Genomic DNA, 23,900 nt, shown 5'->3' on the forward strand with positions numbered 1-23,900 from the left:
CTACATCCTTTATAACAGTGTTTGGCTGAAAATGATTGGTTCATAAAGGCACAATGAAAAGGAAGTGACATCTTTTCTTCCATATTGTGACATACATTCAAGTAGGAAAAAATCTAGGGCATGGACTTGGCGGTTGCTGAATGGATTTTGAGATGTGGCCATTGCACTCAAAAATGGAGGCAGATGAAGGTGAGCTTGACGGGGTTTGAGAAAGTCCTGCATATGTCACCAGAAAGAAGACTAGCTTTTACCCCAAGGTCCAGTTAAGGCATTTTGATTTCCACACTGTAAAAAAAAAAAAAAAAATCAGGTCTCCAATTGAAAATGTTCTAGTGACTGATCACATCTAAATGTTTTAGTTGGCCAAATTGTATTTCTGTGAATTAAATTGCATCAATTCACAGATATTCAATTTGGTCAACTGAAGAATTTAGATGTGATCAGTCACTAGAACATTTTTTAATGGAGACATTATTATTTTTTTACAGTGCAGTTATGACATTACGAGGTCAGCATTATTATTATTATTTTTTAAAGAAACCGATGGCCTCGTGGGTAGCGTTCTGATGTAATTTGCACTTCGGCTGCCTGAGTTCGAATCCTGGCTTGTGGACCTTTTCCGATCCTAACCCCCCCTTTATATTTGTTTTCATCTCCACAGCAATGTTACATTGAAATCTAATAAACAGTAGATTAGACGCATTTGGCCAATGATATGCACAAGCTTTAATCTGTCGCTTACTTATCAGAACAGAAATAGAAAGAACATTGGGTTCCCGCTTGCTCTGGGAACTTTTGTAAATGTTGCTGTGATTGTGGCAGAAAACCCGACACTTATCACAGTGAGCTGTTATCTCTAGGACTCACAGGACTCGTTGTTTTTACATCTGCTGGAATAGATGAAGGGTGGTTTCGGGCTTGTCACACAGCAAAATTGTGTAAAATTGAGAATAGTGTTTACTTTTCTGACCCCTTTTGGCAATTGTTTTTTCTTCATTTTAAGCATAAATACAGTAATACAGTTCATAACTGCAATTGTAGGCTTTTTAGTAACTGCATAATAATATACAATTCAGCTGAAGTGACAGGTGTGCAGATCAGCTGTTTACAGCAGCTTCGAATGCATATCATTCAATTAGATTTTACGAATGGAACTATCCATTGTATATTATTTATTTGGTAACAGACCTTGGATGTCTTTTATCATGGTTTATGCAAATGTATACTAACACAGGAATGTTCTGCCGTTTTAAAACAGAAAAAAAAGCACACAATGAGTTTATAAGTGTGTCCTTAACTCCTGCTCATGGACACAATGTGCTCTCTCTCTCTCTCTCTCTCTCTCTCTCTCTCTCTCTCTCTCTCTCTCTCTCTCTCTCTCTCTCTCTCTCTCTCTCTCTCTCTCTCTCTCTCTCTCTCTCTCTCTCTCTCTCTCTCTCTCTCTCTCTCTCTCGCTCTCGTTTAAAAAAACCCAAGGACTTCTAGAGCTGTTTTTCACTCTATGGAATGTTCGGTGAAATCATTCTACACATTGAAAGTGCCATGGCAACAAGAGGACTGCAATATGGAGGTTCAAGGACTCCTCTTATTCTTGTAACATTTTAATTACGTTGCTGCTGCCTGCTTTGGAGATGTTTTGTGGGCTGCACTGACTCAAGCCTGTAAGAGTTTTACCCTCCAACCATTCGGATCTCTCTCTCTCTCAGTTTCAGCTAGATTAGGATTAATTGATGTAAATTCCCCCCTGAAAGCAGCTAAGATGAAGAAAGAATCCATTTTAAACAGAAATAGAAAAAAGACAATTGGGCAATAGAAAGGAAAAATGAGAGATGGGGCAATCCTAAGCTTGTTAAAATTTTGCTGTAATTTAAAGGGATACTTTGACCAAGAAGAATGATAATTGTATTACATACTCACCCTCATATTTTTCAAAACTTATAGAAATATAAAAAGAGTGGCCAAATATATATTTGGCCAGTCTTCACTTTCTGGCACCTTTAAATAGCTGTTTAAATCTTAAGAGTTGGTTTTAGGGTTTTAGATTTGAGATAAGGGCTAGAGATTGCATTATATCAACGTATGTGTGTGTGTTCATGTTTTTTGTTTGTGTTCATGTTTTTTGTATCCTGGTGGGGACTTCGACCTGAATTCACACTGACTCATGGAGACTCTTTTTGAAAATGTGAAAATGCAGAAAGTTTTCTGTGATGGCTATGGTTAGTGTAAGGGGATAGAATATACAGTTTGTACAGTATAAAATCCAAGTTTGTGGAGAGTCTCCACAAAGATGGCAAACCATTAGCCAGACAAGCCAGACCCACATCAAGATGTTTGGTCTGGAAACTCAACATTGACAGGGCTCAATCCAAAGGGCGGGATAAACAGTTGTCTTTCAAACTCCCTCTGCACGGCGTGCACGCAACTGGATATCGCTACAACCAACCAGAGCAACGAAGGTGAAGCAGATCTTCTTAACAGATTAATCTTTCGACGTATTGGGTCGGCAAAACTCCGAACACATCTTCTCTTCTTAAGAATGACTTCAGTGCCGTTTTTCGAAAGACCACCGTTTGCCAGTTTCTGTGTTTACTAGAAGCACGCGCATGCGCAACTCGGTTGTCATTATATTAAGCCCCGCCCACCGAATCTATACACGATGTGATTGGCCCGACAAGAGTTTGGCGTTTACAGCTCAGAAGAATGGAGAGTTGCTAGACGACACTCGCGGCAAATTAGATTTGCTGCTGCTAGGGTGCGTCTAGATTTCTAGGCTAGCGAACCGTGTGTGTGTGTGTGTCAAACACTACTGTTCAAAAGTAGGATTTTTTTTAAATATTTTTTAAATAAATGTTGATCTTTAGAACATTATATTGATCAACGTATACTGTTTTTTTTTTTTTTACAAAATGTATCATCTTTCTTAATAATGATAAGAAATGTTTCTTTAGCACTATATATCATAAAAGAATGAAGGTGTCAGGGCTTGGGTTGAGGGATGTGGCGAGGACTCAAGATGCAGAGTTTCAATGGGCTTTATTAAAAAAAAAAATGTGTAAAGAAAATCCCCAAAAACGTCTCCATCTGCTGACCATAGATCATGTACGTTGAAAATTTGGCACCTGAAGAAATGTTACGTCAGCTTTGAAAGTGAAATTGCATTCGCTCTAGATTGTGACATGCTAAAGAGTTGGTTGTATCTTTTGAATGAGATATGACTGAGTATATGCGTGTGTTTGTGAAGCGGCAAGCCTTAATATAAGCTCTGTTGTTAATATAAAGATATTGTATGACTTCAGAAGACTTGGAATGCAACATTACTTTCTTAACTGTTTTTGGTCAGTTTTTGCAATAAAATCTGTGACTGTATTTTTATTTGTCTGTTACATTCTTTATATTGTTTAGAAGTAATTAGGTTTAGGATAGGACTGGGGTTAGTTGCTCCAAAACATAAAAGTAGCCAATAAAACTTTAAAAAATCATGTCTACTTTTACACCTGACAAAACATCAGTATGTGACAAGTTGAAAGTGAGAACGGGTTGCAGGAACAGGCAAGGCATGGGCTGGAACATATGACGACGAACAAGGCAAGCACAGGACTGCACACACAAGGAGAAAAATATGGTGCAAACAAGGCAGGTAATGAGAGAGGACAAGAGGGGTAATTTAACCAATAATCAGATAACAAATAAGGGCAGGGTTGAGACAATAGATAGGAGAGCACATGGCACAAAGAAACAAACATGACAAGCCATGTGCTCACGCTAAACTAAACTAAAATAAGAGCACATGGCCAGTGAACCCAAATCACAAGCCATGTGCTCAAACAAAACATGATGTGAACACGCAGCCAATGAGAGCCCTCACCAACTGTGTGTCTGCACATAACATGACAAATAGAAAGCACACCTGTAATTAAAACAAACCGCATGCTATACAAAACAACACACACGGACAGAAGAGCATATGGCCCAAGTGAACTCAAAACCGCTCGCTCATACAACAAGATTGGAGCAAATTGAGAATGAGTGAGTGCCATCCCGTGTGCACACACCAGAAGAAAAACTAAAAATGGCTCAAGCAATTAGCTCTGTCAACAAACCAAGAATAAAAAGATGTGACACACAACCCTAACAGAAGGATCATGTGTCACTATATATATGCTGAAAGGCAGCCAAATACACCAGGAGGCAGAAAGGTGCATTTTCCCTCCCTGATGACACGCTCAACTTCATTAATGTTAATTTCTAGTTTTCGGTAAACCAGACACTCCAAACACAGCAAAAGAAAGAACAGGAAGGATGCTTATAAATTCCAAATGAGACTGAGACAGAAAAATGCATGTCTTTCTAAAGAGCACTGGTAATTGGCTTCTTTAAAATGTTTTGCTGTGTTTGTAAACACATTCTTTCATCTATGCCACATAATGTGAGAAAGTCTGTGGCTTCATAGATGAACACGTTGAAGAAATTTCAGTTTAAAAAGGTATAATGCCATTCCAACTTCAACTCCAAGGGACATGGCAGATGAAATTGCAATATGTCCATATGTTATTAGGTCTGGTGACCCTATGAATGTCCATTTGCAGTTGGTTTGTGAAGAATTCTTTACAATGACACACAACGAACTTGATATAAAGTGTGGTGTCCGTTGTTAAAGCAGAATCAGCTCATGGCTTCCTGCAGCCTTTATAAAAGTCCCAGGCCATGCAAAATCCCCACAGCATTAGAACCACCAATATTGGACACCTAGCACAACAATAGAGCTGGCGCTTCTGCACATCTCCCTGCGCTGAAAAACTGTTTTATCCCTTTTCTCTGGCAGATTACCTGGGGATTAATCTCCCATTCCAGACACACAGTGGGAATGCTAATGTCAGTCTCAGATGGAATACATTTGTGTCCATAATGCTGACGGTGCACCACTTACTGAAGCGAATGTCACAGGTTCTGGTGTTAGCTCTGGTCTTTGTGTAATCCGCCTGGCCTGGTGGGTTTGAACACAATAGAGAGAGAGAGAGAGAGAGAGAGAGAGAGAGAGAGAGAGAGAGAGAGAGAGAGAGAGAGAGAGAGAGAGAGAGAGAGAGAGAGAGAGAGAGAGAGAGAGAGAGAGAGAGAGAGAGAGAGAGAGAGAGAGAGAGAGAGAGAGAGAGAGAGATATGCTGGAGTTTATCCTGGGACTGTGTCTATGATTCCAGGGATTTTTCTCTCAGTCTTTTTTGAAATGAAGACAATTAATGATGGGTAAACACACAAATAAATATCAGAAAACCTCCGAACAAGTGGATGGGATGTCATGTGAAAAAAACTATAAAATCAGCATCTGTCATCTTGTTTTGCTTCAGACAAAACATAATACATGCTTTTGACCCTGGAATATAACCCATTCATGCTTCTCTATGAATTACTGAAACAGCTATTTATTAATATACATCATTTAGGTAATTACAGACACTGTCTCAGCACATCCACAACTCTCTGGGCCTCACTTGCCAAAAGAAACACAAAAAAAACTTGCACATTCTGACCTTCAGCATCCGTGCCAGGTGCTGAGCCATCATTTTCCCTCCACCTAAGCTGCAAACGAGAAGCTCATTATCAGAGGGACAGAGTAATTAAAGGCCTGATAAGTGACTGGACGGTCCAAACATCAACACTTTCAAATCTGTAGCTGAAACCCAGATGGAGAGATCTGATTGGATATATCTGTTATCAGCGGTGGGTTTGATCCCTGCCTGAGTTTCTGAGAAGCCTAAAAACCTCTGTCCACATTAATCACTCCCACCAGCAGCAGAAATCACAGATTAGATGCTTTTAGAGGAGATTCTGTTAATCACTAACAACAAGCACACATCAACACAGCGCCTGTGTGCTTTAAGCCTTCCTGTGGCTAATGAATCACTGCTTTAAAGTCAAGCAAATAAATCATTTATTTGCTAAATTAAATGGTGTAGGGAAATTTAAAGCACCATTCAGATGCTATTAGTTTTCCACATGCTGTTTCATTTACAGTTATTAACAGCGGATGTCTGGGATTTCAAATAATGACTCAAATGGGATTATGATTTCTCCAATCATGAGAACAATTTCGGTAGGATATATATATTCCTGAGATTGGAATATGTTCAATCGGGTTGAGATCAGGACTTGCAGGCCAGTCAAGTTCCTCCACACCAAACTCACTTATCCATGTCTTTATTCACCTTGATTTGTGGACTGGTGCTTAGTCATGTTGGAACAGGAAGGGGCCATCTCCAAAATGGTCCCACAAAGTTGGGAGCATGAAATTGTCCAAAATTAAGTATTAAGAGTTAATTTTATTGGAACTAAGGGGCCAAGCCCAACCACTGATAAAGAACCTTATGCACGACACCCCCCCCCCCCTGTTGTAATACCACTAATAGTTGGCCATATAATATTTATAGTAAGAAAATTTCACGAATGGACTCATTGCACTGAGCTCCTGAGAGTGACCCATTCTTTCACAAATGTTTGTAGAAGCATCTGCATGCCTATGTGCTTGATTTTATACACCTGTGTCCATGGAAGTGATTGAAACATCTGAATTCAATTATTTGCATGGGTGTCCCAAAACATTTGGCAATGCAGTGCATATATGGCCACTGCACATCATCATACTCACCAAGTGACTCACCAAGTGACTAATTAAACAATTACCATCAAAAAAGACAGTGCTGATGAATGCAAAATCACCTGATGTCCTCAGGGAAAACAGTAACATCCAAAAAGGGCTTAAATTAAAAAAATTGTGCTAACACAAAAAGATATATATACATATATATAAAGCTAACTTTCCCCTTAATAACTTTAATAGCTGAAACTTCTAAAGTTCTTATCCAGAGAAAAGCTAATGGGATGAATTGCATGGTTGCACCGCACATTGATAACAGCATAGGCCTAGAGCTAGTTTATCAGTTCACCAGTACACACACACACACACACACACACACACACACACACACACACACACACTCACACACGCACACACACACACGCTCACATGCACAAAATAAAAAATAAACACTATAATTTGTATCGCCATAATACCCTAAACCTAACCATCACATGAAGCATTTTCAGAAAGCCATTAACACATTATTTAGAATGTTTAGTAAGCTTCATTAGCATGCTAATATTTTTCATCCAGTAGTCTCCAAAAGGTCTTACTGTCCTTGTAGGGACATCTGGTTCATACAAAGGCAAAACATGACTCACAGATACCCTTTCCCTTTTGCTTTAAATCCTCCAGGTCTTTATGGTAATGTATGGTAACAAGCTAATTTCTGTCTTACTAGACCAGCTTAAATAATAAGCCAATCAGATGGGCTGCTTATTATCCATGCTGACATACAGTGTTATTGTTTCAAAGTGGCTCTAACAGCCTCAAGCAACTAAGCAATAAGCCAAGTCACCCACAGCAGGGAGCCAGTGGGATCACATAAAGAGCCAGAGAAGGAAGTCATATCTTTCTCAGCATTTTTATTATTAAATCAAAGAATTAAAAAAACAACCTCCCTTCACCCATGGGAGGATGATTTGATTATGAATATTGCTTTCTCGTCTTTTTTTTCAAGTTGTTGTGCCTCGTAATGCCCTTCACTGAATACGTGTGTACGCAGGTGTGTGTTTCTGAGTGTTATTATCACTGAAAGCAAATAAGAGTGCTAAATGCTATACACTTTGACTAGTGTTAACGAGTGTAAGAGCATCTCTTCATTCCTGCTAATGGCTCCCGTGCTAATGCTTCACGTTGCCGCGCATCTTGCATTACTTTGAAAAACAAAATGAACTCAGAATGCTCCACTGAGCTGAGAAGTCTCTGAAATAGGAAAGTTTTAAAACATCAGTCACTGGGCACACTCCTCTGATTTTAAGAGTCTCTTTGGCAAAGGGGGCAATCTGGGCCATACATACCAAGGAGGACTAATGTAACTGGGGAAAGCTATATGCTAGCTTTCTCATTTATCTTTTTTGAAGCCATAAATGCCATCTATAACAGATGACATAGCGGACAGGCGATCTCGACCGAGAGAGGCCATGGACTTATGCTGTGCCACTGACTATAACAACTATTGAGACAGAGAAAAAAATGTAGGTGTATTTCATGCTGTAAACGAAATTCATAAATATAAAAGGGCTGTCAATCATCTTAACACAAAATTAAATAATTAAACTTATATATATATATATATTAAAATTATATATATATTCACATTGAATATCCAAAATAATGTGAAAAAATGAACAGCATTTTAAATATTTTAGATTTTAAATATTTTTAATGCCATCTTTTTATAAGTTTGAATGAAGGCCATCACTGATTCTTCTATGAAACATTTTAGATTTTTTTCCCTTCAATTTCCGGGGATAAAATAAGTAATTATTTCCAAATCATTCAAAACAGTATAATTTGACAGCCAGGCCTAAAATGCAAATTACCAAAGTATTTACCATTTATTACCAATTACAGAACATTAAAATGTATTATAACAACTTGAAATTTAAGTGAGCAATATCCACATTATTCAAATAAATAAATACAATTTAAAAAGCTTCTGATGAACATGGAAACTTGTTTTCCTTTTCACAGATGCATTAACTCACACACGCACGCACGCACGCACGCACGCACGTACGCACGCACACGCACACACACACACGTTTGTTTTTGTGAAATGTGGGGACATTCCATAGGCGTAATGGTTTTTATACTGTACAAACCGCTGTATTTTCTATCCCCCTACACTGCCCCTGCCCCTAAACCTACTTATCACAAGAAACATTCTGCATTTTTACTTTCTCAACAAACAAAAAAACTCATTCTGTATGATTTATAAGCCTTTTGAAAAGTGGGGACATGGTTAATGTCCTCATATTTTACCCTCTCCTTGTAATACCACAATGTGAAACCAGCAGCCATATCACCCTGTAGCCCAAGACTGGTTTCCCACTGAAGCTAAGCAGGGCCGAGCCTGGTCAGTACCTGGATGGGAGACCAACTGGGAAAACCAGGTAGCTGCTGGTAGAGGTGTTAGTGAGGCCAGCAGGGGGTGCTCACCCTGTGGTCTGTGTGGGTCCTAACGCCCCAGTATAGTGATGGGGACACTATACTGTCAAAGAGCACCGTCCTCCGGATGAGACGTTAAACTGAGGTCCTGACTCTCTGTGGTCGTTAAAAATCCCAGGATGTTCTTCGATAAAGAGTAGGGGTGTAACCCCGGCATCCTGGCCAAATTTGCCCACTGGCCTCTGTCCATCATGGCGTCCTAATCTTCCCCTTATCCTGATTGGCTTCATCACTCTGTCTCCTCTCCACCAATCAGCTGGTGTGTGGTGAGCGTTCTGGCGCAATATGGCTGCCGTCGCATCATCCAAGTGGATGCTGCACACTGGTGGTGGTTGAGGAGATTCCCCCTTCTATGTAAAGCGCTTTGAGTGTCTAGAAAAGCGCTATATAAATGTAATGAATTATTAATTAATTAATTAATTAATTAATTATTAATTAATACCTTTGTCATCACATTTGTGTCCTGATATTTCACAAAAACAAGCACACACACAAAACAGTTAAAATATTCAGTAATATAAGGCACCTTGGAGATAAGCAAAATACAAAGTTCTGTCATTGCATCGTCATCTTTAGGGCACAGCTGATTGGATCCTGCTTTATCAGTAGCTCATACGTGCTCAACCTTCGTATACTCGGGTAGCATTTGCCTTAGCAGTGCAGCGCACTTTCAGAAACCCTCCACCTTACCCGGCTCCACCTGTATAGATCTGCTACGGGTAATTTATGTATCCTCTATTAAACAGCAGCAGCATGTCTTACTTGCTTAAAGCAGCATGTTGTGTATGTATTAGCAGTAGCAAGTCCTGTACTTATCAGATCTATTCTGCCATGACCAAACATATCAACATTGTCATACCTAATTGCATGCCAAACACTCCAAGAGATGACAGAACTCTATTTTTTACATTCATTTATGCAGCATGGTTCAAACCCAACAACGTGGCTGATTTTGAAAACACAGCTACACATTTCTGCATTTTTGTAGGTATTACATAAATATACCCAGAGTAATTGCATAATGCAATAATCATGTGGTGAGGCTTTACCTTAATACATTAATGGCTTCCAACTAATAACTCATATAGTTACTTTGAGAAAAAAAAAATGTTTCAGAGAAGAGCCTTCTTTTAATTCAGTATCAACTGTTGATCAGGCTTTTTTTGTTTGTTTGTTTTTCATAATTAAAATGACACATCGAATCACGCCTTTGTCACGACTGCCGAGACATTTTTAATATGCTTTTTATTCAGCCCATCAGCTGAAGATCTAATTCCAGACTTAGACATGGCACCTAGAGAGTAATATCACATAATAACACACATCATGAATTAAAAAAGTTATCCAAGTTATCCATCTGTGATTTGTGCAGGCAGTGCACAGGATTTGATTTTGCTAATGAAACCTGCCAATGTCAGATCTTTGCTCCGTTACCTCCACATCTATTTGTCTCCAATTATGTCATCAGGGCTGAAGAGGCTTTGATCTGCAGGCCCATAGGGAGGGTCATCCCTTCACAGGAGGAGTATATTACACAACTAGCCCTCTGATAGAGCTAGAAGCTGAGATGATTGTTCGGGGGGGAAAGGGCCTTATTTTTCCCATTAGTGTGAAAGTGGACTGTAAAAGATGGGCATTCTGAAATAGCCAGATTGTGCAGGGGTCATTTTCATCTCTTGGAGAGCTGCGAGGACCCATTACTCTATACCCGCATCAGACACTAAAGGAGGCATTTCCAGAGGCACATATCAACAAGCTTTCAATTAATGCATGATTACAATGAGATGATTGGACTGCTGTGGAAAAGGCAGCCAAAACTCAAAACAAAAGGAAAAGTGTAGTTGGTGCCATCTGTCGGAGTCTGTCCTCTCCATCAGGTCAAAGTGTGCCTGTGTCTGGCCTCTTATTCATGGCAGTATTAAAGTTGAGCAGATAAAGGGAATCTGAGGATATCTGTTTGGATTATCCAGCTTTGAGAGGACTGGCTTTCTCAGTCTGCACCCAAAGGGAAGCTGTTGTGTTCTTTGTTGTGCTGTGCTGACTTGACTTCAGAGCAGGCAGCTTTATGATAAGATAGAAATATTTCTTTGCTGAATGTTATCAAAAGGGATGAGTGTGAGACAGAGTTGGGCAGAGTTGGGGAGTTGAGGAAGTTGACCCAAAATTAAACTATTGGCTAAGATTGCTCTGACCTGAAAAACCACATTTGCATTTCCGGAAGGAAATACAATTGATTGAAAAGTAGGAAAGGGATAATGCAAAGTTTTGGGTACGTTTCAGGTATGTCGAAGCGGCATTTAATCTGTTTGTTTGCACTAACATGAATTAATGAGCACAATGCTAGAATCCAGTAACCGTAAACTGGATGAAAGTACAGTCCTGCTCAAAAGTTTACTTACATTTTGCAGAATCTGCAAAATGTTAATGATTTTAACCAAATAAGAGGGATCAAACTAAATGCATGTTGTTTTATTCAGTACTTTCTTGAATTTGATGTTTATGTCCACAAGACAAAAAAAATGACATTCTTAATATGTGTTGTTACCTAAATGATCCAATTATTATTATTATTTTTTATTATAATTTTTTGTGATTGTTGTTCTTGGGTCCCTTGTTTGTCCTGAGCATTTAAACTACCAAATGTTCTTCAGACAAATTCTACAGGCATATTTTCATATTTGAAACCTCTCCATGATTTTGAGATCCATTTTTTTACACTAAGGACAATTGAGGGACCTAAACACAACTATCCGTCCTTCGGATGAGACGTTAAACCGAGGTCCTGACTCTCCGTGGTCATTAAAAATCCCAGGATGTCCTTCGGAAAAAGAACAGGGGTGTAACCCCGGCATCCTGGCCAAATTTACCCATTGGCCCCTCTGTCCATCATGGCCTCCTAATCATCCCCCTATTCTGATTGGCTTCATCACTCGGTCTCCTCTCCACAAATCAGCTGGTGTGTGGTGAGCGTTCTGGCGCAATATGGCTGCCGTTGCATCATCCAGGTGGATGCTGCACATTGGTGGTGGTTGAGTAGATTCCCCCCTTCAATGTAAAGCGCTTTGAGTGCCTTGAAAAGCGCTATATAAATCGAACGCATTATTATTATTATTATTATTATTATTATTATTATTATTAAAAAAAGTTTTTAAAAAATTACTGATGCTCTAGAAGGAAACGCAATGCCTGGAGTTAGGGAGTGAAAACTTTTGAAGATATCCACATTTTCCTTATTTTGTTTCCCAGAAGATAAATTAAGAACAATTTACCTTGACCTTCAAATGCAAAAAGTTTTCATCCCCCTTATTGTGAAAAGATAATCATACAGATCATTTTTATAAAATCAGCTATTTTTATTTATTTGAGGACTTGTGGACTATATATAAACATATTTATTTAAAATATAGTATTCAAGACAGTGCTAAATAAAAAATAACATGCATTTTGTATGATCCTTCTTATTAAAATATTTAATATTTTGCAGATTTTGCAAGTATAAACGTTTGAGCACGGCTCTGTATCTGTAATTATTTTTCTAACAGGGAATCCATCAGTATAAAAGTTTAAAAGTTTGAGGGTCAGTAAGATTTTCTTTTAAAATGTAATATACTTATATTCATTAACGACATGTTCAATTGATCAAAAGTGATAATAAAGACATTTCTAACATTATAAAAGATGTGATTTCAGTTTCAAATAAATGCTGTTCTTTTTAGCTTTTCAATCAACATAACCCTACAAAATGTATTATGGTTTCCACTAAAATATGTAGCACACGTTTTCAACATTTACAAGTAATATTACTGAGCACAAAATCAATATATTTTTACTATTATAAAAAGTTAACACTGTTACAACTACATACACAGAAGAAAAATCTAATTTAAATTAGTAGGCCAGAAATATCACAACTATTTCAGATGAGCAGGATAAAAAAATTGCTGTGCAACAAATCAAAGAAGATGGGAAGAAAATGGGGTGTAAGTATGAAATTATCTTCTAAAATAAAGTCGGAATAATCTGTCTGTTGAGTAATTTCAACTCAAATTGACTGAAGAAAACCACATGTGGATAAGAAGAAAAAAGTAATTTCTTTATTTATAATTGAGCAATTTCTAAAATGGCTGAATAAACTAGTTTTAGTCTGGAAGTCTTGATGCTTTACATTTTCATTACATTTCAATTTAGTATTCCTTTTATGCAGAAATACAATATCGCTTCCATATCAGCCAAATATTTGGACATCAGAAACACATTTTGATGTGAACAATGTAAAAGGTACGAGCCTCTGATGAAACAGATGTATTTTCTCTGAGATGAAACAGAATTAATGTTCACGTCTATGCAATCTGGTGCTCCTCTTTTGCAAAATTGATTCGAAAATTTGTGTAGTGGAAACAACAAAGACTCATTCAAAAACCCAAATCTTATTGAGCAGACTGATGTGGATCTATTGATCTTGTTTTCATTGTAAGCTTTAACAAGTAAGGTGAACAAACAAAACAGAGAAAGATGCGGGGGAATCAACTGCAATTCAAGTTGATCTTCAATAGTATCTATTTAACTAGCTAAATACAGCCACTATCCTCTATTCACACAAAAATATCCCAGGAGTGTCCTCGGAGTAGACCTTGAGTAATTGTAGCACAGTGTCTTTAACCGAGACGAGTCTTTTTAAAGAACCTCTAACATCTCAAGAGGAGCTTAAGGGATTTGGTTTGAAATCATGACAGCCCCATCGGTTATGCTGCAGCAGTGCTCATGCGACTTCCAGGAATGATATGAATGTTTCTTTGTGTTTGTGAGACAGTTTGTACTGTACTGCAAGATTGTAACAAAATATCCCCTATGTGGAGAGACCAAAGGTAAAAAAAAAAATTAGAAATTTTTGCCTCGGCCACAAATCTGTTGTGCCAAAACAGGAATCGATGCCTGAAAACAAATCTTCTAATTTTACTGGGATTCATTTAAGATGGTAAATCAGTCATCACAGCAGTAACTGCTGAAAAAAACTTCAACATGGCTGACACTGTTACAATGATTAAAAGCGTGAACAAAAACAATGAACAAAACCTCGGTGTGCCCATGAGTCTGCTTTCCTCCTCATTGAGCTTTGCTAAATATTTTTGGGTTACACTTTATTTTACAGTGTCATTGCTGCATATGTTACATGTACTTACCATAGTAATAACATTAAATGATGCATAATTACATGCAACTAACCTTCAAACAAACCCTACCCTAACCCTATACTAACCTCTTACACTCAGGGCCATTTTTTGGGATTTCCGCCTGGATTTGGCCTACCCAAATTGAAAAGCTTCCCATTCACACATACTAGGTTCTAGTATGTGTGGTTCAAAATTTCAAAATTTGAAAGGTTCAAATTTTAGTCTAGGTTCAAAATGTTGGTTTCATTTTACAGGAAACCCTTTGAAGTTACATAAAACACTGCTAATAGTGATAAACATGTAAGTATATGTTGTCTAAGCTGTAATAACCCCCCCAAAAAATAGGCGCTTTTTGATTTATTTTTTCATAAATTCATTTTTGAAAGTGTGTAACTCAGGCCCTGTGTGCTCTAGAAAGCTGCAGACAGTTTGGGTGGTTTCCACTAAATTACAGAAAATAGTGGAAAAAAAGAAGTTTGTCTGTGTCATGTTGTATGCCAGATTTACTCAAATGGGTCTGAAGGGATGACCCCCCCCCCTTTTCCCCCTTTTTCCCCCTCCCCTGACCCTGCTACCCCACTCCACCACCATATACAGTGATATAATTGCAATATTCCAGTGTCATTAAATAAATTATACATGGTGGAAGCAGCTCAAAGTGTCTGCAGTGTCCTAGAGCACACAGGGCCTGAGTTACACACTTTCAAAAATTAATTTATGTAAAAAAAAATCAAAAAGCGCCTAATTTTTTGGGGGGGTTATAACAGCTTACACAACATATACTTACATGTTTTTAGCAGTGTTTTATGTAACTTTAAAGGGTTTCCTGTAAAATGACACCAACATTTTGAACCTAGACCACTGTATGTGTGTATGGGAGGCTTTTCAATTTGGGTAGGCCAAATCCAGGCGGAAATGACATCAGAGTAATTTAGTGTAAATATATTACTTTGTGTAAAACAAATGCCAAAGTGATGCATATCTCCAGAAAGTAGAGACTCTAAGCTTTCAAATGGTACCACATATGACATCATAGCTCCTCCACAGACATTTAAAATGGAAAGTATATACATGACGATGTCATTTCCGACCCTGTACCGGGTCCTCGGAGTTTAAGTGGCTAAGTACATCTTGTTAATTCATATTACTCAGTATTTAAATATATAATTATACTGTAACAACAACACATTAAAATAAAATGTAACCCTTTATTTTAAGGTGTCTTTATTACAGTGTAATTATTCGTTATTCAATAACTACATGTACTTACTATTGGGTTAGGATTTGGTTTTGTTTAGGGTTTAATGTAATTATGCATAACTTACAGTTATCACTAACATATGTAACAATGACACTAAAACTAATGGAACAGGCAATACTGCAGCTACTGAAACAATCTGATCCAGTTTCTTGGCCTCATCTACAGACAACCAATCTTTAGCACTCACTTCATCTGAATATAAATGGACAAGCAGGAGATAAGCTGTGAGAGCTGGAATTGTTCTCACAGATGAACAAAGTGCCGTTTCTGATTAGTTGTGATTGTCCAAACACGGCGTACAGAGCCAAGATAAAAAGGGTCAAAATGTTATTTTTTGCCACACTCTCCACAAATATTTCGTATTAGAAATTATATTAAATGAGGAAAAAAGGAGTAATTTCTATAATAAAGTAATTTCAAAAATGGCTGCATAAAAAGAAGTTTAGGTCTGCAAAATTGTTCACTGTAACAAGTTCGATATAGTGAGGAAGGAAGAGGACACGGGGGTCGGCAGGACTGTTGATGCTCTTTTATTCTCAATAACTCAAATCAATAAACGTGCACGCTTCAGCGTGTGTTTGTCTCTGTGTATGCTCAGTTTCGCTTCCGGGTCACGCACTTCCGGCTTCCGGATATCTCAGGGTCTCGGCATCAACAGTCCGACTCTCTCTCCTCGGTCTCCGGTTCCGCTGGTGTTTTATCCCGTCTCCGCGCTCATTACTAAAACAAGAGACAGGTGTTATTAATCTGCGTCCAACCCACTCACTTACCGCTCGTCCCGAGGCCCTCTCTCCCGCTGCAGACCTCGCTGAACCACGCCCCCCTTGCCACATACCCCCACCGCCCGACTCAGGCCGGGGAGCCGTCCGGCCTGCAGCCCCCCCCCCCCCCATTTCTGGAGAGGAAATCGGCCACAGCCATCTGAGCACCCGGCCTGTGGACCACCTTGAACTTAAACGGCTGAAGAGCCAGATACCAACGGGTGATCCGCGCGTTGGTATCCTTCATGCGGTGGAGCCATTGGAGAGGAGCGTGGTCCGAACAGAGAGTGAACTCCCGCCCCAGGAGGTAGTAGCGGAGGGTGAGAACGGCCCATCTGATGGCCAAACACTCCTTTTCTATGGTGCTGTACCTAGCTTCTCTCTTAGAGAGCTTACGGCTAATGTACAGCACCGGCCGCTCTCCCCCCTCCACCTCCTGGGCCAGGACTGCGCCCAGCCCCCTGTCCGACGCGTCAGTCTGCAACAAGAAAGGGAGAGAAAAGTCAGGGGAGTGTAACAGCGGCCTGCCACATAGGGCAGCCTTTACTTGGGTAAAAGCCTGTTGACACGGCTCCGTCCACTGGACCGTATCTGGTAGCCCCTTTTTAGTAAGATCAGTCAAAGGGCTGGTGAGGTCCGAATAATTTGGTATAAACCGTCTATAATATCCCGCCAGCCCCAAGAACTGTCTCACCTCCTTTTTGGTCTTGGGCCTCGGACAGGTTGCAATGGCGGCAGTCTTATCAATTTGAGGACGCACCTGTCCATGACCCAAGTGGAAGCCCAGATACCTTACTTCCACCCGCCCAATCGCACACTTCTTCGGATTGGCCGTGAGCCCCGCTCTCCTCAGCGACCTCAGGACCGCCCTCACATGCTGCATATGTCGCTGCCAGTCGTGACTATAGATCACTATGTCATCTAGGTACGCCGCAGCATATGCAGCATGGGGACGCAAAATCCTATCCATGAGTCGCTGGAAGGTCGCGGGTGCCCCGAACAAGCCGAAAGGAAGCGTGACGAATTGGTGTAATCCGAACGGCGTGGTGAAAGCTGTTTTTTCTTTGGACAATGGAGACAAGGGGATCTGCCAATAGCCCTTTGTTAAGTCCAGTGTCGAATAAAATCGAGCCGAGCCTAACCGATCAAGCAACTCGTCAACCCGTGGCATTGGATACGCGTCGAACTTCGACACAGCGTTCACCTTGCGGTAGTCCACACAGAACCTGACCGAGCCGTCCGTTTTGGGGACCAAAACTATCGGGCTCGCCCAGTCACTGTTGGACTCCTCGATTACTCCCATGTCGAGCATTGCGCCTAATTCGTCCTGAACTACTTTTTTCTTGTGTTCAGGCAAGCGGTACGGCCGGCTGCGAACTACCACGCCCGGCTCGGTCTCGATATGGTGCTGAATCAAGTCGGTACGTCCCGGTAGGGGCGAGAACACGTCGGCGAACTCCGCCTGCAATTTCGACAAATCAGCGAGTTGTAACGGTGAGAGGTGATCTCCCCCAGGGGCCAGCGCGACTGATTGCGCTTTAATGCTCGCCTCTGGCCCGAGATCATCCTCTCCCCCGATCACCGTTGCCAACAACACCGATTCCACCTCATTCCATTTTTTCAGCAGATTAAGGTGGTATATTTGACGTGCCCCGTTCCTATCGGATCGTATCACTTCATAATCGAGCTCTCCTATCTGTCGTGCGACCTCAAACGGCCCCTGCCACTTCGACATTAATTTTGAGCTCGAGGTTGGGAGTAGAACGAGCACTTTCTCTCCCGGTGTGAATTTGCGCAGTTTAGTACCCCTGTTATATGACCGGCTCTGGCGGTCCTGGGCTTGTAACAAATTCTCCCTAGATAGCCGCCCCAATGTGTGGAGTTTTGTTCGCAAGTCCATGACGTACTGAATTTCGTTTTTGGCCAACGACGGCCCCTCCTCCCAAGTTTCTCGTAGGACGTCCAGCACCCCCCGTGGCTGACGCCCGTAGAGAAGCTCGAAGGGGGAAAACCCCGTGGAGGCTTGCGGGACCTCGCGCACAGCAAATAAGAGGGGTTCTAACCACCGATCCCAATTTTTGGCGTCTTCCTGTACGAATTTACGGATCATGGATTTAAGAGTGCGATTAAATCGTTCGACCAAGCCGTCTGTTTGTGGGTGATAGACGCTTGTTCGAATGGATTTAATGCCCAATAATCCGTACAATTCGCTTAACGTGCGTGACATAAACGCCGTGCCTTGATCAGTGAGGATTTCCTTCGGAATCCCCACTCGGGAGATTAAACGAAACAGTGCGTCCGCAACACTCTTCGCAGAGATGTTGCGGAGAGCCACTGCTTCCGGATATCGTGTTGCGTAGTCCACGATAACTAGCGCAAAACGATGTCCGCGTGCGGATCGCTCTAATGGCCCGATGAGGTCCATCGCAATTCTCTCGAAGGGGACCTGCATTAATGGAAGGGGGCGCAATGGCGCTTTTGGGGCGGCCAGTGGATTCACCAACTGACATTCAGGACAAGACGCGCACCACCTGCGCACATTGTCATGAATGCCTGGCCAAAAGAATCGGGTCATTAAACGATTCAGCGTGGCCGCCTGTCCCAGGTGGCCCGCCATCGGGTTAGAATGAGCCGCCTGAAAAAGCATTTCCCGGCGGCTCTTTGGTACTAACAATTGGGTTGTATCTATTTTTGACTGAGCGTCTTGGGTCACTCGATACAACCTATCCTTAATTATGGCAAAATAAGGATACGTGACGGGCAATGCGGGTTGAAGGGGCTGACCGTCGATGGTGCGGACCTGTTGAAACGCATGTTTTAGCGTCTCGTCTTGAGACTGCTCCAGAGGGAAGTCATCGCGGTCCGAGAGAATCAGTCTCTCGACCCCGCTCGATTCCTCTGAAGCTGTTCCCAAGGGCCCCGTATCAGCCTCGCCAACCTGCACTCGCACCGCCCCGTTCCTAGCCTTGTTTCCCCAAGCGGCATCCGCGCACAACGACCCCAATAACGCCGAAAAGGCGGGCCAATTCGTCCCCAGAATTAGCGGATGCCGGAGGTGGGGACTAACCGCCACCTCAACACTATGCTTTTTCCCCCTAAACTGTATCGTGACTGGGACAACCGGATATTCCACCACATCCCCGTGCACACACCGCACCTTAACCACGCGGCTTGTATCCAACGCCCCAGGCTGAATCAGGCTTTGATGGATCGAGGTTTGGTTACATCCTGAATCCACCAAGGCCTGATATGTACCCCCCTTGATACTTACAGGAATTTGGTACTCTCCTGCTTGATCGGGGGTGGTCCGCTGGACGTCCGGGATCCGGATCATTGTTCCGATGTCCATCATCGGACATCGGTCCACAAAATGATCCGGATCACCGCACCGCCAGCAGGCCAGCCCAGGCCTACCCGCCGCCCCGGCGGCGGGGAGTGGGTTGGAGGCTGAGCGCGGATAGGGGGCGGAACCGGATCCGTAGTCACTACCCGTCCCCAGCGGCCCCGCCCCCCTGGGCGGGACCCGCGAACTCCCAGACGGTCCAGGGCCCATCCCACCCCGGCCTCTGGGGGGGACGCGAGGAGGGCCTGGAGGGCGGGACCTGGGGAGAGGGACAGGTCGAGAGAGAGAGAGAGAAGGGGGAGAGAGAGAGGGAGAAGTTAGTGGGGGTGCGCCGACCCCCGGGCACGCCACCAGGTGGTCCTCCGCCAAATTGATGGCCGTCTCCAGCGACGTGGGCCGGTGGCACTGGACCCACTCGGCGGTCTTCCTGGGGAGCCGAGTGATGAACTGCTCCAGCACCACCAGATCGACGACATGGTCCACGTCGCTGCCGCCGGCCAGCAGCCATCTGCGGCACTCGTCCCGGAGCTGTTGGGCCAAGGCGAAGGGTCGACCGGACTCGCCCCACTCCAGGGAGCGGAAACGCTGGCGGTGTTGTTCTGGGGTCCGGCCGACCCGCTGAAGAATGGCCCGCTTCAGGTCATCGTAGTCCAGGAGGTTCGCAACCGGTAGATGTTGCGCGGCCGCCTGGGCTTCGCCGGATAGCAGTGGAATGAGGCGCACCGGCCACTGTGCCCGGGGCCATCCGCAGGCCTCCGCGGCTTTTTGAAAGAGGTCCACGAAGGCCTCGGGGTCGTCCTCCGGCCCCATCTTTTGTAGGGGCACGTGTACCGGTGCGCTGGCCCGCCCCGCGGCCTCGGCGCGAACCTCCCGGTCCATCCAGCTCCGGAACTGCTCGCGGTCCTCTTGCTGGCCTTGGACTATGGCCGCGAAGCGGCGCTCCTGTTCAGTCCGAAGGTCCAGCAACGCCGTGTGATGTTCCTGGTGGAGGGCCGCGAGCGAGGTGATGATCTCCGCAAATGGCGAGGCGGAGGGCGTTGTCATGGCGGCGGCTCTGTCCTGCTTCCTTCCCGGGTTTCGGCACCAGTGTAACAAGTTCGATATAGTGAGGAAGGAAGAGGACACGGGGGTCGGCAGGACTGTTGATGCTCTTTTATTCTCAATAACTCAAATCAATAAACGTGCACGCTTCAGCGTGTGTTTGTCTCTGTGTATGCTCAGTTTCGCTTCCGGGTCACGCACTTCCGGCTTCCGGATATCTCAGGGTCTCGGCATCAACAGTCCGACTCTCTCTCCTCGGTCTCCGGTTCCGCTGGTGTTTTATCCCGTCTCCGCGCTCATTACTAAAACAAGAGACAGGTGTTATTAATCTGCGTCCAACCCACTCACTTACCGCTCGTCCCGAGGCCCTCTCTCCCGCTGCAGACCTCGCTGAACCACGCCCCCCTTGCCACATTCACATTTCAGTATCTTTTTATAACCATGTCGTGTTGCCTTTTATGCAGAAATACATCATTGCTTCCAGAAATTAACTGGGGGGGGGGGGGGGGGGGGGGGGGTCACACCTGCCAAATATATTTATTATCAGCTACAAATCATTGATTTAATTTAATTTTCAATCAGTTTATGTATCTATAAAAACAAACAAATATTAGGCACATTAATTGAAATTACAAGTTAACTGGTGAGTAACCAGTTACATTTACTCGAGAAAAAAAAATTTGTTGACACTAAAGCTTTTAGATAAAAATGCTTTATAATAGTATTTTTAATGCATACATAATGCCTTGTAATCCACCTTATAATGCATTGTATGTCTCATGAATAATAATAGTTATCAATTTTAGAAAGTATAAAGCATTAAAACATGACAAACAACCATTTTCAGAATCTGGAAATATTACAAAGCATTTTAACTTTGGTTACATACATTATGAATACCTTTATAATGCATTACATAAAGGCTTTAAGTAAAGTGTTTCCTCCAATTTTTCTTATATTTGGTGCATGGCGAATATTAATTTGACTGTATAGTTAATTTCGGCCCCACTTTATAAGGTGGCCATAAGTACTATGTACTTACATCAGAAAATAAGTACAATGTACTTACTGTGTTCAAATTGTATTGCAAAGCACTTTTGCTGATATTAAGGTGGAATACGGGTAGAGTTAGGGGCAGGTGTGGTGATAAGGGTAAGTTTAAGGGTATGGTTAGGTGTAAGGGAAGTGCCAACTGTGTAATTATAAATGTAACTACAGCAATAAATTACAGATGTAATTACATGCAGGTATTTTTTTAAATGTAAGTACAATGTAAAAACATGTATGTACACAATAAGTGCATTGTATCAAATGATTAATTTTAATGTTAGTACATAGTAGTTAAGGCCACCTAATATAAAGTGGGTCCTTAATTTCTACTTTACTGTTAATTAACATTGTAGAAGTTTGTCTTAAAAACCTGCATCTCCACAAGCAGCTATTAATAATCATTAGAACAACACTAATTAGGAAAAATGGATCTTAATCTGTGGGATGCGATGTAAACATGAACAACATAAGCAGGCAGAGACTCCCGTTGTAAGACATGAGCAGAGGTGTGTCTGGGAGCTTGGCTAAAGATATATGGGATTCATTAGAGGCATATTAAATACTGCGAGCTGCTCAACTGTGTGTAAGCCGTCGATTTATCACACGCCGCATCATATATGAGCTGGCATCCCGTCAGCACAGAGCTTCAGTCGTGGAATGAAAATTCAAGAGCCATGATGCTAATCAGTCATACAGGATAGAAGCGTGTCACTATTTAGTTTTTTTAAAATATCCATCCAATTAGTCTGATGCCATTGGTGATCTTCTCTCATCCACGCCATGCTATGAGGCCTGGGATTGATCGTAGATCAGATCCTGTTAATTAAAATCACAGGAGAAATGCTACTGCTGACGACAGGAGACACAAATGAGCTTGGAGCGCAAAGAGAATTGCACATGAGCGCCAATATTAAACATACATGCTTTAATTGCTTGGAAAGTCAATTTGGAAGGCATAACTCAAACGATTTCCCAGATCTATGCAAGAATTCCATGGTGTGTTTCTCTACATAGAAACTCTGTTCCAAAACCTAGTGAGCAGCACACATAGGCAGCATTTTAAGGCACTAGGCTGTTCCAAAACATAGGCCAATTTAATTATGCTGCCTCCTATGATAACTTCTTCTTGCTGAATTATAAAACAGCATAAAGAAAGCAATATTAGAACACAGATTCATTCTTTACCAAAACCTTATTTTAATCTTATTAAAAATTAACCATTTGTGTGATATATTTATATTAAGTGTCATAAAGGTGTCCCACTCTTGTGCCTGATGGGCTAATAGTTAGCTTAGCGACATGCTAACATCAAAGTCTCCCACTATTCGAGTTGTTTTCCCAGTAGGCAGCACAGTCTGCTTCTCTGTGTATGCAATCATTTTTTGTACCCAATCTCTTCTTTTCCTTCTCAAACTCCATTCCTGTCATATGTTAGATATGGTTGGACTTCTGTATGTAAAATAGAAATGTCTATCTATAATGAAAATCCTGGATCCTCTATAGCTAATCCGTTTTTTTTTTCTATCCGTGGAAGACTAGCATTTCAAAAACAAACATTTCATTCAGAGTAGGACATCGAAAGAAAGTGCAAGAAAGCTGAAAACATAATTGACGCAGTTTTGAACTGAGAAAAAAAAAACTAGAGCCATTCCAAATCCATGCTTGGAGCACATTAAAGTGCCAATCATCTTTCAGAAGTGTGAGGTCGTATTTCTCCAGGCTCTGAGCTGAGATTAAACTCACTCACCTGTTCACTCAAGCCTGAAGCTCTCCATCCAACACACAGGGGCCGACACTAACCGCCGTCCCAATTAAGGCGGCAGTCGCTGGGGAGAACAGCAACCTTTCCTCCTGTCTCCATATCTGGTTCCTCCAGTACATGGTCTGAAGCTCTGTCACAAATAACCTGAGGTCAGACACAAACAATTCACAACAGGGATTCAGACTTGAATCAAAGTCCACAGACAGCACCATTCATTACCTCCAAGACTGTGCCGAAGGATCTCATAAAGGGAATGTTTTGGGATTTAGTTTGGACACAGAGAAGGTAGATGATGGAAAGGAGGTGACATCAGGGTTCAGAACTGACTGGGCGTGCTTAGGAATGTATGGTTAGACTGAACTTAACCATGCTATTAAGGTCCAAAAGTGGAAATTCTGTCATTCTTTACTGGCCATCTTTTAGACT

General features: G+C 42.0%; 1 long non-coding RNA gene and 1 pseudogene across 2 annotated transcripts in view; one reads left to right on the forward strand and one right to left on the reverse strand.

The window, feature by feature from the left end:
• The window catches only part of LOC137048643 (uncharacterized), a 300,170-nt gene that overhangs the window by 188,097 nt on the left and 88,173 nt on the right, over window positions 1-23,900 (reverse strand). For both annotated transcript variants that reach the window (XR_010899492.1, XR_010899491.1), the window contains exon 3: window positions 23,460-23,618. This is a non-coding gene — a long non-coding RNA (uncharacterized lncRNA). The remainder of the gene's footprint in view (window positions 1-23,459; window positions 23,619-23,900) is intronic.
• On the forward strand, window positions 8,927-9,043 carry LOC137049984 (5S ribosomal RNA; annotated as a pseudogene).

Source organism: Pseudorasbora parva, chromosome 20 (assembly GCF_024679245.1).
Source record: "Pseudorasbora parva isolate DD20220531a chromosome 20, ASM2467924v1, whole genome shotgun sequence".
Classification (NCBI taxonomy): domain Eukaryota; kingdom Metazoa; phylum Chordata; class Actinopteri; order Cypriniformes; family Gobionidae; genus Pseudorasbora; species Pseudorasbora parva.